We start from the raw sequence: 20,579 nt of genomic DNA, 5'->3' as shown, positions 1-20,579 counted from the left end.
TGGGTGGTGTGGTAGTGGAATTTCTGAAACTCCTGCTTCAACAAAAATATTGTATTTACCAAGAGATTAGGGGAGAGGATTTATTCTGTTTTCATGCAGTCTTTATCATTTTACCTATGTTACCCACAGAAATAATTTCTGATGCCTTCACTGAGCTATACCGTGCAATATTGTACATAGAATTTGCTGATTAAAAATAATTTAATAAAATATTTTATATTCTTTTCCAGTAATGCCTTTCATTTATTTCAAATATGTATTGGTATTACCCATTGAAATACAGGCATCTCTCTTAACAAATTGCAGACATGTTGAATTTAGAGCTGCAATACATATCCTCATTTGTATGTCTTATCCAAAATCATATATTATTGATGACATTAAGTTCAGCAACAATTGATTGATCTGAGTGTATATTGGCAAGGAAATATATCAATATTATAATATATATGAAAATAAAATATAAATTTGAATTTGGTAGTTTTTTTTTTTTTTTTTTTTAACCATAATTATACTTTGGTCACAGATACAGGGAATTGGATTAATCACAATGCATTATGATGAAATAATAATAGACTCATTCATGGTTTCTTTTTATCATCTATTAGGTAATTAATTCATTTTCAGTCATTGTGTGAAACCATCACGCAGTAGAAGTAGAAGTGAATGAAGTAAGTTACATTTATCTGAATGCTCCTCTTCTATGTCATATACAGTCTTCCCCACAAACGTCCAAAATAGGACTTAGAATTATATGCTTATTATTTCCTATGTACATGCGTGTACATGTACGTGATTTATTACTAAAATTTGTTATTTATATTTAGTTTTCTTTCTACAAGTTGTCATCATATATTGATATACTTCATAATATATAATCATATACAAGCATATGTAATCAGTTGATGATCATTTTTTATTCATTATATTACTTATATATTATGCATATTTTTGGTGCAGCTATAGTTTATTTTCTTGCTAAATAACCTTCCCTTGTTTGAATAAACCATAACTTACTTATTGATTCTTCTGTAGAGTGGCTTTTATGTTTTCTCTTTTCTTTTTACAAACAACGCTCCTGGTAAAATTCATATAATGTGTCCTGATAATATTCACCTAGTGTTTCCCGGTGTGTATCACAGGAATTCCCCTTCAGAAAGTACTTAAGAAGTACTTTCGGATGAAAGTGTATGCGAAAGATAACTTTACAAGATAATATCCAACTATTTTCCAAGACAGTTTTACTAACACCTACCAGAAATGCATAAGAGAATCATAAACCTTGGTTTTTTGTTGTTATTGTTCTTATTTATCCTGCTTGATCGTCTCTGAACTGTGGTACTGTATTTGTCATTAATTATGGAAAAAAAAAAAAACTCCCATTGTTTCTGCACATGTTTCTTCTGCCTTGTTCTCTCTTACTTTTCCTTCTGGGATTCCAATTTTGCTCATGTCAGACAATTTGATATTGTTCTACCTGTCTTGTATTCTCTTTTCTGTTAATTTTTTTCTCTTTGGAGATTGGTTTGGATAGGTTCTACTGACAGGTTCTTTCCTCAGCTATGTCAGGTTTTTTGTTGTTTCGATAGCCCATTAAAGACATTCCTTAGTACCTTTACAGGTTTTTTTACTTCAATACTTTCTATTTGATAATCTCTTATACTTCCCAACTCTTTCCTAAAATTGCATTTTATCTCTTTCTCCATTAGATACTCTACCATATCAACCACAACTATTTGAATTCCGTTCTGCTGTTTCCTCCATCTGTTGCCTATCAGAATATGGCTCTGATAAATGATTTGTTTCTTTACACTGTGTTTTTCATAGCTGTTAGTTCTCATGATGTTGTGTTGATTTGTATATAGACAGCTAAGTTTTTTTTTTTTTTTTTTTTTTTTTTTATGGTTGATGATGAAGACACTTTCCCTTCTTTTATGTCTTTAGTGTGCCTGTGTGTGTGGCAGGGCGGGGCGGGGGGGATGTATACTGTATTAATCTAATCAGAAATTGGCGTGGATTTGAGTTCTTGTTGCTATGGTTACCCTCAGGGCGCCTATATATACCAGTTGCAATTGAGTCTGTTCCGACTCACAGCCATCCTGTAAGACAGAGCAGAACTGCCCCATAGGGGTTCCAAGGCTGTAATCTTTACGAAGCAGACTGCCACATCTTTCTCCCACGGAGTGGCTGGTGGGTTTGAATTGTAGTCAAGTGCTTAACCATTGTACCACCAGGGCTCCTTCTCAGTGTACCAGAGTATTCAAATTCCTCTTAGGATACCTTGTTTTTGTTTCTCTTTTTGGCTTTTGGTTATCTCTTTATGCTTTTTCCCAGTTGTAGTTAAAAAATTAAATAATTTTTATTTGACACTTGTTAACATGGTGATGGGGATGTGTAAGGAGTGTGTTCTCTGACATTTTAATTCGTTTTCGCTCTTCAACAAGCACTGAGTATAGATCTCATGTGCTTGGCCGTCATAAGGTTTTCTCATCTTCCTCCAGATATTAAGTGTACCTAGCACTCTGGTGGTGTAGTAGTTAAGTGTTACGGCTGCTAACCAAAAGGTCAACAGTTCGAATCTATCAGGTGTCCTTGGAAACTCTATGGGGCAGTTTTACTCCATCCTATATTTTTTTGTATAGTGTCACTATGAGTGGGAATCTACTCCAAGGCAACGGGTTTGGTTTTGTTTAGCATGTTTTCCTTGCCTTCCTCTGTTCTTACCCTGACTTAGTGATTTTCATCAGTTCTTTCAAACCAGTCTTATTACCCTTCCCCTTGTAGGTTAAGTCCTTTGTTCCTTTGGAAGATAGGAGAAATAGACCTGGGTGTAATTTTGTTGGTGGTTTCTGTTCCTCCCCACAAGCTAGGAAATCCCGGTGGTGTAGTGGTTAAGTGCTACAGTTGCTAATCAAAAGGTCAGCAGTTCAAATCCACCAGGTGCTCCTTGGAAGCTTGATGGGCCAGTTCTACTCTGTCCTGTAGGGTCACTATGAGTCCGAATCAACTGGAGGGCAGTGGGTTTGGTTTTTGGTTTTCTGCAATCTAAAACAGGTTGGACCAGTGTCCTCAGGCTATACATTTTCTGACCCTCTGCCTTAATGTCAATGCTTTTGTTCCTTAGATGATATAGAGGACATGGGTCTGGGTGGGGTTTCAGCAGTTCTGCTTTTCTTCTTCCTCAGTTAAACCACTGCAGAAGTATAATCAGGAATCTCCCTAATATCCTGAATAATCTATTGCTTTTTTTGGAGGAATAGCCTGCAGGGTGCTAAGTCTACTATATAAATAATCCCCTAGAGATTTTACTATCTTACTCTAAACCTCATTTGGCCTTTAACAATTTCTTAAATATTTCTAGATTAATCTGTATATGGGTTTATATGGCATTTGGCAAGTAAGCAAATTCTGAGGTTATTTTTCTCCCTGTCATCTGTCTCTCTCCAAATTTGAATTTAGGTGTTTGCCCTGCAATATCAGCTCTTTAATGAGCTCAAGAAAAGTCATTTATTTGCAGATTGTCTAGATTTTATTTTCTTTTTAGAAGTGACATTCTCCAGTTTTCTACATCTCTGAACTAAAATTCTAGCTCTTTAATTCCTTTTTAACTGACATCACTACACCACTAATAAATATATTTAGACATTTTGGCTTGGGTTCTTTTTGAAGTCCTTTGTGTGGCTTGATCTGTTAAGTTTATGATTTGTCTCTCTCGATTGCGGGAAATCCTCTGTTTATTAGTGTCGTGGAAGATAATTCCTACGTTCCTGGAAATGTTTTCTTACTAAAGGGTGAGAATGCCTTACTGATGACGTTTTAAGTAAAAGACTCTTGGCAACTTCTGGTTTTATAATTGATAAAGCCTTGGTTTTACAGAAAATGGTAAATGTGCAGGTGATTCATTTACTCATCTCAAAGCTGCTTAAAATAGAAATAAATAAAAAATTAAATACATAGTTGTCTTAGTCATCTAGTGCTTCTGTAACAGAAATACCACAAGGGGATGGCTTTTAACAAAGAAGTTTATTTCCTCATAATAAAGTAGGCTAAAAGTCCAAATTCAGGACATCAGCTCCAGGGGATGAAAGGTTTTCTCTCTTTGTTGGCCTTCTCATCAATCTTCCTCTGGTTGAGGAGCTTCTCAGGCACAGGGATCATGGGTCCAAAGGATGTGCTCTGCTCCCAGCACTGCTTTCTTGGTAGTACGAGATCACCCCCCAGTCTCTCTGCTCACTTCTCCCTTTGTCTCAAGAGATTACCTCAAGGCACAATCCAGTCTTGTACATTGAGTCCTGCGTCACTAACACAACTGCTGCCCATCCTCACTCTTTAACGTATAGAGGCAAGATTTACAACATATAGGAAAATCACACAATACCAGGAATCATGGCCCAGTCAAATTGATACATAAATTTTGGGGCAGACATAATTCAATCCATGACAATAGTTAAAATATAAAGCATAAGTGAAACATTCATATAAAATTATACTTTGAAGATTTATACCAATTAAGCAATAACTTCAAGCTGGAATAATTTATACTTTGGTTTCAAAGATGGGTCTGCTTATGTACACTTGGAAGTATATGCAAATGGTGAAAGGGCAATTTATTTAATAAATAAGTTTGCTGTTATTAACGATAAAATTTTTATCATAAGGCACTAAAAAGATATTATAATTTATTAGGCAATAAACAAGAAATAACAGAAGAAACAGGAAAATATTCAGTTTACAATTGAAGAAATATGTAGAAAATACGCATTCAAAATGAACTTCAAGTTGAAGGCCAAATTTATTCATACAAATGATAATAAGACTTATTACCTTTTATTGCATGTTTATGAATGAATTTCTGTTAGTAACAATTAAGAAATTAGATATGGAAACTTTATTCAACTTTTCCAAAGTAAATCTGCTAGAAGTTGGGAAATTAAATCCATATATCTGTTTCCCAAACCCTTGATTTTCCATAATACAGAAATGCACCCATTTATAAGGTGTACTTCCCAATTTTATACTATCATAACTCAGTTCTTAAAGCATCGCATATAAAGTTGCAGAGAGCATTCATTACTGTAAGATGCAGGAATCTTCTATTTTAACAGAAGCTTGAAAGAAAGAAAACCAGTAGCCTCTAGAATTTCAAGCTTGCGTAATCCTAATCATGTCTCCTTTAAACCTATAAATGCCTTAGGTGTTCTTACAAATTGATATAGCCATAGACTCTAACTTCTACCAGTTCTTCATTTCTGTGACTTTTGAGCTGACTTTCCCAAATTCTGTCAACATAAAAGATCACAAACTGTGGTTCTATCATTCACAATATCAGGGCCAAAATCTGATTAAAATACTGAGATTTTTTTTTATATTTCTACCTCTTAAAAATTTTATGACTTCAAGTTTTAAGAATTAGAGTTTCAAATAAATTTTATACCATGCTATTTTTGAAATTTTAAAGAAAAATTGTCATAGCAATAATCTTTTTCAAACTAGTCATTCTTGCTTATGATTATTATAAATAAACATGTATCTGTATTAATTGATAGAGGTTGCATAGTTATATATAATGCGATTTGTTAACTGAGAGATGAAATTGGAAAAAAAAATCTGAGATTTTAAATTGAAACGACCAGAAAATTGCTATAAGAAACACATTTTTTTTTTTTTAAATAATTGAAGAATGAATCTATAAAAACCCAAAATTTCTTGAGGACATATAACACATTCCATGTTAAAAAATTGAATGTAGTCTTGCATCTTTATATTCCCAATCAATGTGATAAATTATGTGACTTTTTGCTTAGCCTAACGAAAAGCAGCAGCTAGCATTTTGCTTTAATTATTTGAAACTTTTTTGCTGTTCTTATTTTGTTGTTTGAGTCTGTTGAAAGTTTGCATCCTTTTAAATCACTAAGTTAAAAAAAAAGTAACTTTCAATACTCTAACTCTAGTACCATGCCTGGGGTTTATCTAATACTCAATTTAGAATATTTCCCCTAGTGGCTAAGTGCTACTATGGCTGCTAACCAAAATGTCGGCAGTTTGAATTCGCCAGGTGGTCCTTGGAAACTCTATGGGGACAGTTCTACTCGGTCCCATAGGGTCGCTAAGAGTCAGAGTCGACTTGATGGCAGTTTTTTTTGTTTTGTTTTTTATTATCTTAAGTAAATCTAAATAAAAAATGTGATAAAAAAAAGAAAGAAATTGGCATAGGTTGTAATCCAAGTGTCCTGGAGGATTTTATTTTAGGAATAAACAGAGATGCTCAGGTTTGTCATGTCGTTTAGTTTATTGCACAGTAGCCATGGCAAAACACATTAGTGAGACCTCAAGGTGTTCATTTAGCATTGGAGGTTCAGAATTAACAGTTACTATGTTAGTTTAAGTGTTAGAGTCCAAATCTTTAGACTTCAGGCTCTTACCTTCAACGAGTGGTCTCAGGGAGGAGGCTTGACCACCCCTTGAACTTAGAAGAGGTCCCCTGTAGCTAGGGTCCGAGGTCTGTTGTGGCAGGTTTTTAGTTGCCAGACAGAGTCAGAGAGAACTTTTACTTCTGTCTTCTCCAAAAAAGAACAGAAATCCAGGGGTTTATATACCCTGTGTGCTGTCATGTTGAACTATAATTGGTATGTTTTATTGCCAGTTAAAGAATTGTTGTATGTCACATTTATGTTTTGTTAATTTCTATTATGTTTTAGTGTCAATTAGAGAATTATTGCATGATGTATTTATATTCTTGTTTACTACATGTTACATGTTACTAGGACAGGTTAATTAATTAAAAATTATGAGAATTGTTCAGTGACATATTTATGTTTGGTTAATTTATAGAGATTTGATTACTGTTACATTCCGTTTTCACAGAGTGCAGGTGCTCAGCCCAATTTTAGAAAGTTATTATATGACCTACTTCACATACTTCTATTATCTTATTTTCAAGTTAGAACAAATTTCTAAGGAGTTATAGTTAATGGTTAGAGAGCATTCTAGAATATATACATTTCTAAGTTCATAAACTCTCTAAGTTCATAAATTATTTAAAGCTTCCCATTTTAAGTGACTTATACATAAGTGTTTGAAAGCATTACAAAACCATCATAATAATGTGAAAACAATATAGAAGTATACATAATAGTGACACATATGTGTTTTAAGAACATTACAGAATCTGATATGATTTGAGAGCATACAAAAAGTATACATGACACTGAGCTTGTTTTCTTGTAGCATTTTTTTATCTTATAACACATGTATTCAAATCTTGTTTTCTTAATTCCCCATGAAGTGGGATTTATTTTCATTTGAAATAAATCCTTTATTTGGTACATTGTGAAAGTAAAGTTCATTATACTCTTTTTTTCTAGAGAATATTTCTTAAATATTTTCCTAAGTTTCTAAATGCCCACACAAAATTAGATATTTGCATGAAATGCACAGCTCTATCTCTCTCTTCCTATCACTGTGTTTTATATCAGGTGAAGAAAATTGAATTGAGCACAATTCTCATGAGTATAAGTAATCTATTCAAAGGCTCTTCTTTACATAATAAATTTTTCTTTATCCCAAGTCTCCACATCAGTTTTCTTCCCTCTAAGAGACTCCCTTTCAAACATGTTCAACAATTGCCTTTACATATATATGTGCTTTTTCTAAAATATGTAATTTCAGTATGTTTATGAAACTGTTCTTAATTTATCTGTAAGTCTAATACTGTGTCCTACTTTTCCCAGTGAACACTTGGTTTTTGACAACTCTTCCTGTTGTTGAATTAATATTCAATTTTATGTCTAACTGTAATTTCTATTTTTTTTTTTCTTTTTGAATCCCAGAATAATGGTCTCCTACGTTGCTTTCAACTACCCATTACCATAAAGAAGTTTACAATTACCACCATTTACTCATTCATTTGGAGCCCAGGTGGCACAGTGGTTAAGAGCTTGCCTGCTAACCAAAAGGTTGGCAGTTTGAATCCACCAGCCGCTCCTTGGGAATCCTATGGGGCAGTTCTACACTGTCATATAGGGTCATTATGAGTCACAATTGACTCAACAGCAATGGTTTTTTTAGTTAATTCATTTATTGTCAATGTATGCATTTTTATGTGGTATATAACCAAGAATGAATTAATGCATCATAGACCAAGTGCATAACTGATTTTGTTAAATGCTGCATATTGCTTTCCAGGATGGGTGTAACAATTTATACTCCTTACAAAAAAAAAAATAAAGGTTGCTATCAATATAATTCTTATTAATATCTAGTGAGGTAGACCCTAATCTCTTAATCTTTTTTCAAAGTTGAAAATTAGCCTTTTTTTTTTGGCCTAGCACTTAATAATTCTAGCAGAAATTCTGTTTGGGATAATATAGTATTTACAGGTTAATTGGAATAATTGCGATACTTACCATTCTTTTTTTTTCCTCTGTCTCTCTTCTCTGATTATATTTTTCTTCTTTAGTCTAATAGTCTTCCTATAATTTGAAGATTTAATTTTTCCTGCAAAATTCTTATGCCTTTTATCTGATCTATTTAAGTGTTTTATATTTACTTTGGTAATTGAGACTATTACCTTATTTTCTGTTAAATTTTCCATTTGGTTGTACATTTTGAGGAACATTACCAATGAGTGTAAACTGATATCCAACATGTGCCAAATCCGTTTCTAGATGCAGCAAATACATCAGTGGAACTAGAAAATTATAGATATAGACTGGCAGTGAGGAGGTATGGACTGGCAGTGAGGAGAGGCAGCAAAAGTAAACAAAATAAGTGAGAATATTGTAAAGCTGCAATGGTAACTAGGGTAGTCAGACATAAGCCTCACTGAGAAAATAAAAATTTGATAAAGACTAGAATGAGGTAAAACGTAAATTGTTTGGGGGTTTGAGAACGTTCATTGTAAAGATCCTTGAACAAAAATTTGACTATGGACTTTGAACAGTGGCTGGATTTTTAATATAAGTTGAAGGTAACAGCAATCAGATTTATTGATTGCTTAAATCTGAGATATGAAATAAAAAGACCTGAATAAAGCTTAACTCTTTTATTTTGCTTCCTTTTTTTGGAATGAGGAACTGAAAAAAACGTGTTTCCATCAACTGGAAATGATGGGGGAAGTTATTTGGAGTCAAAATTTTGGAGGAAAGATGTGAGTTATGTTTGTGTACATTAAGTTTGAGTTATCTATTAGACATTTAAATATAACTGTTAAATTGTCAATTATATATACCAATTTGGAGAAAAACAGGTTGTCTGAGATAGATGTACAGATTATGAAAAAATACATATTTAAATGGTATATAAAATCATTATAAGAAAAGCATGTAAAAAGGGAAATATTGTGAAAAACATCATTGGAAAATATAACTTCCACAACAGAATACATAAAACAATAATTAGAATAGATTAGTAATGAGAGAGAAAAAATTTCAAATAATTTTCATTAAAAAATACAGAAGAAATAATCCACAAAACCAAAAAACTCATTGCTGTCAAGTCGATTCTGACTCATAACAACCCTATAGGACCGAGTAGAACTGCCCTGTAGGGTTTCCAAGGAGTGCCTGGTGGATTTGAACTGCTGACTTTTTGGCTAGCAGCATAGCTCTTAACCACTATGCCACTAGTGCTTCTGATGAAATAATACAATTAGAAAAATTATCATTTTGCAAACCCTCATTTAATATGAATCAATCAAGCAACATCAAAGGATGGTAAAACCTCTGGGTGAATGTTGGGGGTAAAAATGTTTGGATAGTGCCAATTTTTTACTCCAAAATTACTAAATAATTAAAAGTGAAAATATGTAATCTTTCAGGAATAAATCTGAGAGTAGCCATCTTAAATGATCAAGCTTGGCATTTGTGGTGGGCCTCCTGATGCGATAGAATATAAGATAAACTATGTAACTTACATGTTATTCTTGCCAATAGTTTTACTTTAAATAAGCCTGTAGGCCCACCTTCCAGTCTTAAAAGAAAAAACAAGGAAAAAAGAAAGGTAAATATCACAATGAGAAAATAATCAGACAAATTCTGAATGAGGGACATTGTAAAATAAAACCTTTCTTGAAGTCTCAAACTTGTCAGTGAAAAAATGTGGGAAATACTGCAAGGGACTTAAAAGCAAAAGACAAATAAATACAACTAAACATAACAACCAAATGTAATGTGTAAAATTTTATTAGATCCTTGTTTAAAATAAAAAGCTATAAAAGACATTTGGGAGATCTAAATACAGACTTTATGCTATGTATTAGAGAATGCTATTAAATTATTGTTAATTGTCTTGGCTTTGATATTTATTTATTTTTTTAACCAAAAATAAAATAATTGCTGATCATAAAAAGTAAAATATTGATAGATTTGATGGTCTTAAAATTAAGATATTTTGTATGTATAACAGGTAATATAAAAAACTATTAATTATCAATATTGAAAAATAAAAACAAAAGTTGGGAAACTTTCCTTTTTTTATTGCATTTGTGCAAATGGATGGAGAAATAAAACTCACCAATTTTTGTTGTTAGGTGCCATTGAGTCAGTTCTAATTCATAGTGACCTCAAACACAGGATAATATTACTGGAATGTTATAGTAATGATATTATTCAATAATTTCTACATTCCTTTGGATCACATTTCTTTGGAATGGGCATGAATATGGGTCTCTCTCAGTGGATTGGCCAGATAGCTCTCTTCCAAATTTCCTGCTCTATAAAAAAAAAAAAAAAAGTTTTTTTTTTTTTTTTTATAATAGTGAACGCTTGCCATGTCGCATTTGTTTGTTGAAACATTTCAATTGGCATTCCATCAGTTCCTGGAGCCTTGTTTTTTGCCAATGCCTTCAGTGCAGGCTGTACTCTCTGCTTCAGTATCATCAGTTCCTGATCATATGCTACCTCCTGAAATGGTTAAATGCTGAGTAACTCTTTTTGGTACAGTGACTTTGTGTATTCCTTTCATCTTCTTTGATGTTTCCTGTGTAATTCAATATTTTGCCCTTGGGATTCTTCGATATTGCAACTCAAGGCTTGAATTTTGTCTTCAGTTCTTTCTCTTTGAAAAATGCTGAGCATATTCTGCCCTTTTGGTTTTCTAACTCCAGGGCTTTGCACGTCTCATTACAAAATTTTATTTTGCCTTCTCAAGCCACTCTTCGTAATCTTCTGTTAAGATCTTTTGCTTCATCATTTTTTTTCTTTCACTTTAGCTACTCAACATTCAAGAGCAAGTTTTAGGGTCTCTTCAGACATCCATTTTGGTCTTCCTTTTCTATTTTATATGAATTCTTGCTTTCTTTGTATATGATGTCCTTGCATAATTTATCTGTCTTTGGTTATTAGTATTCAATGCACCAATGAGTTTTAATACAACTCACCACTGTGAAAATAGTCTCATCATTAGTGGTAATTGGGGAAATTAAAATTAAACAACAGTTACACACCAACTTAATTGGGTAAAATATAAAATATAAACAATATGATATGTTAAGAAGTGGGCCCACTTTGGTTCTTATGCATCACTGGTAGGTATTTAATTTAATACAAAAGCTTTGTGAAACATTATCTTATAAAGCTGAAACATAACTATTACCCAGCAATTTATCTCCTAAGCATATACTTGAGACACTATCTGATGTACTTGCAACAAGATAAATATACAAAAATGCTCAAACAACTGTACACGCCCTAACATCCATTCAGAGTAGAATTGGAAGAATAAATTGTGGCATATTTGAGTATCACTCAGGGATAAAAACTGAAAAATCTACAGCTATACATCTATACAAAACTAAACCTTAAATATTATCTATTATCTATGTCACTGAAGTATACATCTTGATGGTGTTTTGTAACTTATAAAAATAATCAAAATTAAATAATATATTACCTATGTATGTGCACATGTGGTAAATTATAAAGAAAATCAAAGAAGCAATAGAAATATCAAAGTTCAGAATACTGCCTAGGAATGTGAGATATTTAATTGGGGAGATCACAAGTAATTTTAATGTTCTAGAACCTGTGAATATGTTACCTTACCTGGCAAAAGGAACCTTTCAGATATGACTAAATTATATATATTGATATGAGAAATTATCCTGGATTATCTGAGTAGGCCCAGTGTAATCACAAAAATCCTTCTAAGTGAAATAGGGAGGCAAAAGAGTCAGTGTCTGAGTGATGCAGTGTAAGAAAGACTCAACTGGCTACTGCTGGTTTTGAAGATGGAAAAAAGGCTATGCTCCAAGGAATTTGGGCAACCTCCAGAAGACAGAGGAAACCCTGGGTGGTTCAAATGATTAAGTGCTTGACTTCTAGACAGATAGTTGTTGGTTCAAATGAGCTCAGAGGCTCCTTGGAAGACAGACATGGTGATATGCTTCTGAAAGGTCAAGGCTTTGAAATCCCTATGTTGCAGTTCTTCCCTGTGCACATGGGGCCATGGGTAGGAAATTACTTGCCAGTTACTAACAACAACAATAACAACTAACTAGAAATCAGAAAAAAGTAAGGATATGGATTCTCCCTTAGAGTTCCAGAAAGAATATAGCCCTGCCAAAAATTAGCCCAGTGAGACTCATTTCAGTTTTCTGACCTTCAGAACTGTAAGATAATAAATTTGCTGTTCTTTAAGATGAACAATTTTTGGTAATTTGTTTCATTTGTAATAGAAAATTAATGCTTATCCCCCAAAATAACCAGGTTTATAACATATAGAAAACAAAGATTATATTTGAATAACTTTTCAAAAAGCAAGCTATGAAAGAAAAGAATATGTTCATGCAAATATATTCACATGAACATTACCAGTTTTTTTTAATGATTAAAAAGTAAAATCTTAGAGAAAAGCACATTTCATCATTTTAAGATTTTTCTGCAATAAGTACTTGACTAAGTACTGTTAAGAAAACTCACAGATAGAAATTTGTTTCAGTTTCGTATTAACAAGTATCTGGTTGATGTTATTAGATCCTTATTTCTGAAATTGCTAAAAATGAAAGTTCAATTTTATGTTAATTGCAAATTAAATCCAGGCTCTTCGAACATCTACTTAAACTTAAGAAACTAAATTAAAAATTAACTGCCTGCTGAAATTGTTTAAAGTAAGTTTATTTTATTGCACATACATTTTTCTATTAAATATCAATGTATCAAAGTTTTTAAATTACATAAGAGTCAGAAAACTTATATATATGTATATATATGGTATTCATTATCTAATACAATAGAATGCTGCTTTGTCTACATGGCTGGCCACTTTACCCTTAGTGGTCTCTCTTTTGCCCAATGGAAATGATAATGGATTTACTGAATATCTTTCAAAACTTCTCCCCTGGCTTTCCAGCTAATTAGCCCTTTCATGACCAGCTTTACATTATAATCATGCATTTGTCATTATTTAGTTTTTATGTTTTTATTAGCAATGAAGACGGATCAAGAAAATGAGGGCATATATGTATATATATACACAGCGAATGCTGAGATTATCACTTAAGTATTTTTCAACAAAATTAGAAAAAAGTGCAGTGTTAATGACACTGTATGAAATTTACACTGCATTCAATGAAATAAGGGTAGGGAAAGTGCTGATTATGTAGTTTGTATTTAGATCTGTGTATAATTCATAACAATCACAGTATCTATTCCCACATTTATAGATCTTCATTTTCAAATAAATTAATATCACAAAAAATTTTAAATTGGTTTAAATATATATATATGTACATATACATACAAAAACATGTGTGTGTGTGTGTGTGTGTGTGTGTGTGATTCAAATGGTTAAGTTCTCAACTTCTAGTGGAAAGGCTGGCAGTTCAAATCCATCCAGCGGCTCCTCAGAAGACAAGTCTGGCAGTCTGCTTCTGAAAAGTTACAGCCTTGAAAAACCTATTCTACGCACATGGTATCTATACCATTTAGGTATGTCAAATACATATGTGTTAAATATACTACAACAATATGAACAAAGTAAACAAAATCATACCACAAAATAAATATAAATATACAAAATTAATTCATTAAGGCTTAAAATATGCAGTTACATAATTGATATTCTGCAAATTATATCCTCTATTGATACTTTTTTTCGTACTCTAAATTTTAAAAAATTTTTTTTAACCATTTCACCTAGAATGTTCTCTACACATTTATGCCTGTCAATGTCTTACATATATTTAAAACCTTAACTGTTACTTCTTTTAGAAATATTTGCCTATTTCCCATTATGTTCTTTTTTTCCTCTGTACTCTCAATCCATATCTTTTAATTATATTTATTTGTATTATCAATTCTTCACTCAAATGCCTATCATGAAGTTTCATTAACAAGATGTTCTAACAAATATTATTAAAGTGTATTACAGATAGTATGAAGGTCAGATATAGTCTCTGTTTCACCTTAAATAAGGAGAGTGCAAATGAATTATTCATTTCTAATAGTGTATATTTAATATTTTACATGGTTATACCTGAAAACTCTATAGCATCCAATGCAAAATACATTCCCTAATAATATTACTTATTTTTAAAAAGTTATATTAATTAAGCTAATTATTTCAGAAGAACACAATTTTTCCTGCTTCATGCAGACATGTGCATATATAATGAATGGGATATTTTAAAAGCCTAGGAGGTTACAAAGTAAGAGGACATATTAAAAACATGCCATTGGTTTTGATAATGTTTCGCCAAGTTTCCTTCAACCAATGAACTTTTCATAAAACTTGGAGGTTATAAAAACCACCAAACTTGTTATTGGGAAAAACATTTGTAATAAAGTTTCATTGTGAACTGTGATTTAATATGCCAAATTCCAAACAGGAAGAACTTTTTTATAACCTAAATAATTGACTCATGTAAAAGAAAATTTTATGAAGAGGCAATCACACATCAAGATAGTCTTGATTTCAAACTCATATTGTATGATTTATTACATTGTAATGTGTACTGATCTATGAATATGATTTTGTATCTCCTTATGAAGGGGGCTTTTCACAATCAAATTTTTTCCATGAGAGTGGAAGTAGGGAGTATAATAAACCTGTGATGTTAAGGATAAATGTGTTCTACATTAATTTGTTCTTTCTATTCCTAGTTCTCATTTTATTCTAGGCTATAGAGGGGGAGAAAGAAAAATTCAAAGACCTGCCCCCTATATTCTGTGTAATTACTTTTCTCATCACTTGAAGAACCATTCAGAAAAACCTTAGGCTAGAGGCCAAACTCACATCATGTTAGTTATGCTCTCTATGATCAACTTCAAATTCTTTCTCTTTTGTGGAGGATCGGATCAGTTTAACTATAAGACTAGAAATAAGAAAGACGGGAAGACCTTGGAATACCTGTACTAAGTATCTGATTATTTTTATTGTTTTAAAGGAAAATAATAGTAGATTTTGAAGAAAACAACAGGAAGAATTTTGTATAATGAATCCCATCCTGGCCCTCTTAATAATTGGTATTGACTAAGTAGCCTCAAAAAAGATACAGATTAATGGCCTTAGTGTATCACTTAGTCCTAGATTTGGTACACAATATATTGGGAATAGAGTAGAGAAAACGGCCACAGGGTAGAGGAATTTTGTCCCCTGTCAAAGTGGAAAACATGCGAGAACTGGAAAAACACAAGGCAATTCTATCAAGTTCCAGCTTTCACAGGTTTCACTGTCTATATAAGTCATGCACGAGCACACAATCAGACGATCAGAGATATCAATGAGTTGTGCATTTCCTTAAATTGTTACATATAGTGTCTTGGTGACATTTAAAAAAACCCACAGAATGCATTTGAAATATGATTACCTTTTTAAAAAGAGAATATTGTCTCTGTTATATAAATCTGGGGCAGTAGAATAAATATATAATGAATAGGCATTTTTCTACGGTATTATCTCAAAGGAAGAAACATCAATTTCTTCACAAACAAAATAGGGAATACAATTTTTGAGCCTAAGATGAGTTTTATGAAAATTATATTAAAATAACCAAATATATATTGAATGATAAAGTATATACATATACTTTTGAAGGTGTATCTTCTCTGTTTTTAAATGTCCTTTGGTACTAAATGTATTACTACTATTAATGTTGTATCTACAGGGATTTTCATTTTATAAAAGCCAATACTTTTAACTTAGAGGTTGTTTTTATCTCCTCCTCTGCATCTAGCTGATGAGGGATTGATTCCCATCCTAGGGCTATGGGGATGGTCAAAAACATGACCCCCAACACTAGACACATGAGACTGACAGCAGTTTATTGTTCACATATATTCACAGCTCAGGGCATGAGGACACCGCACACCATGCAGGACCACATGCGGGTTGTACTTGGGAACAGAATGAATAATCAGAGGCTGTGGAGGCAGGCTTTGTAATGTCAAGAGGGTGGGACACAAAAGTTAAATTAGGTTCGAACCAAACCAAACCAAACCTATTGCTGTCAAGTAGATTTCAACTCATAGCAACCTTATAGGACAAAGTAGAACTGCCCAATAGAGTTTCCAAGAACTGCGGGTGGATTAGAACTGCTGTCCTTTCAAATTAGCAGCCATAACACTTAACTACCGCACCGACAGAGTTCAGGTATGATAATTACCCCCATGCATCTGTCAGTTTGTGGTACTGTGGTGGTTTTCATGTTCTGTGATTCTGGAAGCTCTGCCACTCGTATTTAAAACAAGCAGGGTCACCAATGGTGAACAGGTTTCAGCAGAGCTTCCAGCCTAGGAAGAAGGTCCTGGTAGTCTACTTCTGAAAAAGTTAACCAGTGCAAACCTTATGAATAGCAGCAGAACATTGTCTGCTACAGAGTGGGAAGATGAGCCCCTCAGCTCGTAAGGCACTGAAAATACAGCGGAGGAAGAGCTTTCTCCTCAAAGTACAGCTGACCTGAATGACATGGAAGGAGTCAAGCTTTCAGGACATTGGCTGATGTGGCACAACTCAAAATGAAAAGAAACAACTGCAAATATCCATTAATAATAGTAAAGTGGAATGAACTAACTATGAACCCAGAAAAACTGAAAATTGTCAAGAATGAAATGAGAAGCATACCCATCAATATCCTAGGCATTGGTGAGCTGAAATGGACTGGTATTAGCCATTTTTAAATCAGAAAATCATATGGTCTACTATGCTGGGAATGACAAAATGGAGAGGAAAGGCATTGAATTCATTGTCAAAAAGAGCATTTCAAGACCTATGCTGAAGTACAAAGCTGTCAGTGATAGGAGAACATCCATACTCCTACCAAGAAGACAAGTTAATACGACTCTTACTCAAATTATGCACCCACCACTAATGCCAAAGATGAAAAAATTAATGATTTTTACCAATTATGGTATCTGAAATTGATCAAACGTGCAATCAAGATGCATTGATAATTACTGGTGATTGGAATGTTAACACTGGAAACAAAGAAGGGACATAAAGTATATGCAAGCTCAAACTCCCCCACTTACTGGATGTAAGCATTTGATGTACTTAATTTTGAACTTGAGTTTCCTCATCTATGTCGTTATTGTTGGACACTGTTTGGTTGGTTCCGACTCATAGCAGCCCTATGAACAATAGGATGAAACACTGCCCTGTCCTTCACCATCCTCACAATCATTGCTATGCTTGAGCCCATCATTGGAGCCGCTGGGTCAATCCATCTAATTTAGCGTCTTCCTCTCTTTTGCTGACCCTCTACTTTATCAAGCATGATATCCTTCTCCAGGGACTGATCCTTCCTGATAACATGGCCAAAATAAGTGAAATGAAGTCTCACCATTCTCACTTCTAAGGAGCATTCTGGCTGTACCTCTTCCAAGACAGATTTGTTCATTCTGACACTAAGTGGTATATACATTCAGTATTCTTCATCAACAACATAATTCAAATGCATCAATTCTTCTTCCTTATTCACTTTCCAGCTTTCTCATGCATATGAGGCCACTGAAAGTACCATGGCTTAGGTCAGGCACACCTCAGTCCTCAAAGTGACATTTTTGCTTTTTAACACTTCAAAGAGGTCTTTTGCAGCAGATTAGCCCAATGCAATGCTTTGTCTGGTTTCTTGACTGCTGCTTCCATGGATGTTGATTGTGAATCCAAGTACGAAGAAATCCTCTACAACTTCAGTCTTTTCTCCATTTAATCATGATGTCACTTATTGGTTCAGTTGTGAGAATTTTTTGCTTTCTTTATGTTGAGGTGTAATCCATACTGAAGGCTATAATCTTTGAACTTCTTCAGTAAGTGTTTCAAGTCCTCTTAGCTTTCTGCAAGCAAGGCTGTGCCATCTGCATTTGCAGGTTGTTAGTGTGGGGATAATAATCATGATGATTTTGAAAGAGTAAATAATAAAAGGTACGTTAATGTTCACAGCCAATGTAATATATATGTCAATTGGTATCTAATCATTTTTAGAACACTGGTTCCTCTCATAAGATCTTAGAAGCCCAAATTACTACCTCACCTTACCTCCTTACCTTCTTGGCCACATATAATAGGAGCAGGAAGAGTAGACATCTAGATCATCTTAGAATAATCAAATTACCTCCCACTCCCTGTGTAGTACAAATGGTTTGCACTAACTTAAAGTTTGACAGTTCAAATCCATCCAGTAGCACTGAGGAAGAAAGGTCTAGCAACCTGTTTCCCTAAAGATTACAGCCAAGAAACTTTATGGAACTGTTCTGCTCTGTAACACATGGGATCTCCATGAGTCAGAATCAACGGATGGCAACTGTTTTGTTTTTTTTTTAAGGAACTAAGACCCTGAGGCATTATGTCAATAAGGTGGTGGGAAGAATTGTGGTAAAAAGACACATAGTTCCACTGGTCTAGGTTAGCAGGCCAGTAATGCATGTTGGCATGTCAATAGTCGTGAAGTTGATATAAGGAAAGACAATAAAGCAGCACAGAATACTGTTTACGGAAGAGAGAAAGGGTTTGAGCATATGGAAGGAGACAATTTGAGGTAATAGGCTGTGAAACCCTAAGATATGGAGAGAAGAGTCTTAATTTCTGACTTCTTACCCTAGTCAGAATATGGATCAATTTATCTTTATATTCTCATCCTAGGCTATCTTTGAAGTGGCTTGCAGTATTTAATAAATATTCATAGGATTTATGCATTTTTAGATGTTTTGTTCCCTTGCATTCAAAGAGCCTTGACTTAGAAAAAAATGCATAAAAACCCATTTAAAAGTATATAAGTATAAAAGTAACTTCTGAAAGAATGTAAAGTTGAAATAAATATATGATTCAATATATATATATACATGAAAACTCAAAATATTTACATTTCACTGTTTTTCTAATTTCATATTTAAATTTCAAATGTGCTGTAAGAGTAAAGTTAATGAGTAGTACAAATGATTGCATATTAATATTTGGATCTCAGCAACATCTGAAATTAATAGATGGGATTTTCTTCTATATTAAAATAAAATATACTAATAATAATATTCTAATTATTTCAGGCCAGCCCAGCAGATGAGTACTTTAATCTCACTATTTAGGTATTCATAATCAAGCCCCTAAATGACCTCCAAAAAATTCTTTGTTTATATATTTAAAAATATTGGAATTTTCTTAAATTTCTGTTTTTGATTGTAATTTTATAGCATGAAGACAAAATAAATGTGAGTCCATTTTCGCATAGGAATTACTATAAAAAAATAGTTTTCTACAATTTATTGTTGACCTCAACCCCCCAAAATAATTTCTTTCTTTTGTTACAAACTCAACTCATGAGAAAATATAATTAAACTAAAAAATCCAACAATATATAAAATCTTGCAATAAGTAGATTTTATTTCTCAATGTGCCAATACGGATTAAATTCATAATTCCAAAATAATATCCTAAGAGTATAAAAAGGGGATACGGAGCAGCGAAAATAGATTCATGTTTCTGATGAAGCGTGTAAGTTAAGAGTATCCATACTATCTATACTACAACAAACGCATTTGGGTTCTTTAGATGAACGAATATGTCTTAGTCATTGTTTTCCAGAGAAACAGAAGAAGGGCCTGCACAAGCGTGACCTCCTATATGCCACCTCCATTAGATGGACTATTGCTATACATGCTGAAATTTATGTCTTGGTGGGTCTGAGAAGATTCATGGTAACTTGCTGTCTTGTGGCTAAGCATTCAGTCTCTGCTAAGATCAAAACCAAAACAACAACAACAAAAACCAAGTCCGTTGCCATGGATTTGATTCCAATCCATAGCGACTCTACAGGACAGCGTGGAACTACCCCATAGGGTTTCCAAAGAGAGGTTGATGGATTTGAACTGCTGACCTTTGGTTAGCAGCCATAACTCTTAACCACTGTGCCACCAGGGAGTAGTACATCAAAAACTCTTTCTCAAAAGGAAAGTAGTTATCCATAGAAGATGACAGGGCTTTGCTCCAGAATTGGAAGGGCCTACACTGTGATTCACCTATAGGGGCCTGACGAAGAGTCCAAACAACGCCTTTTCGACACTGAAACTTCTAGCACCAATGGATCAGCTAAATTATATGGCCCAAGTGTCTGAGCAGCTTCCACATTAGCCTTGACCTCTATAGAACATTCA

This window comes from Elephas maximus, chromosome 14 (genome assembly GCF_024166365.1).
Source record: "Elephas maximus indicus isolate mEleMax1 chromosome 14, mEleMax1 primary haplotype, whole genome shotgun sequence".
NCBI lineage: Eukaryota > Metazoa > Chordata > Mammalia > Proboscidea > Elephantidae > Elephas > Elephas maximus.
The sequence above is the reverse complement of the archived record's forward strand: the minus strand, read 5'-3'. Positions refer to the sequence as shown.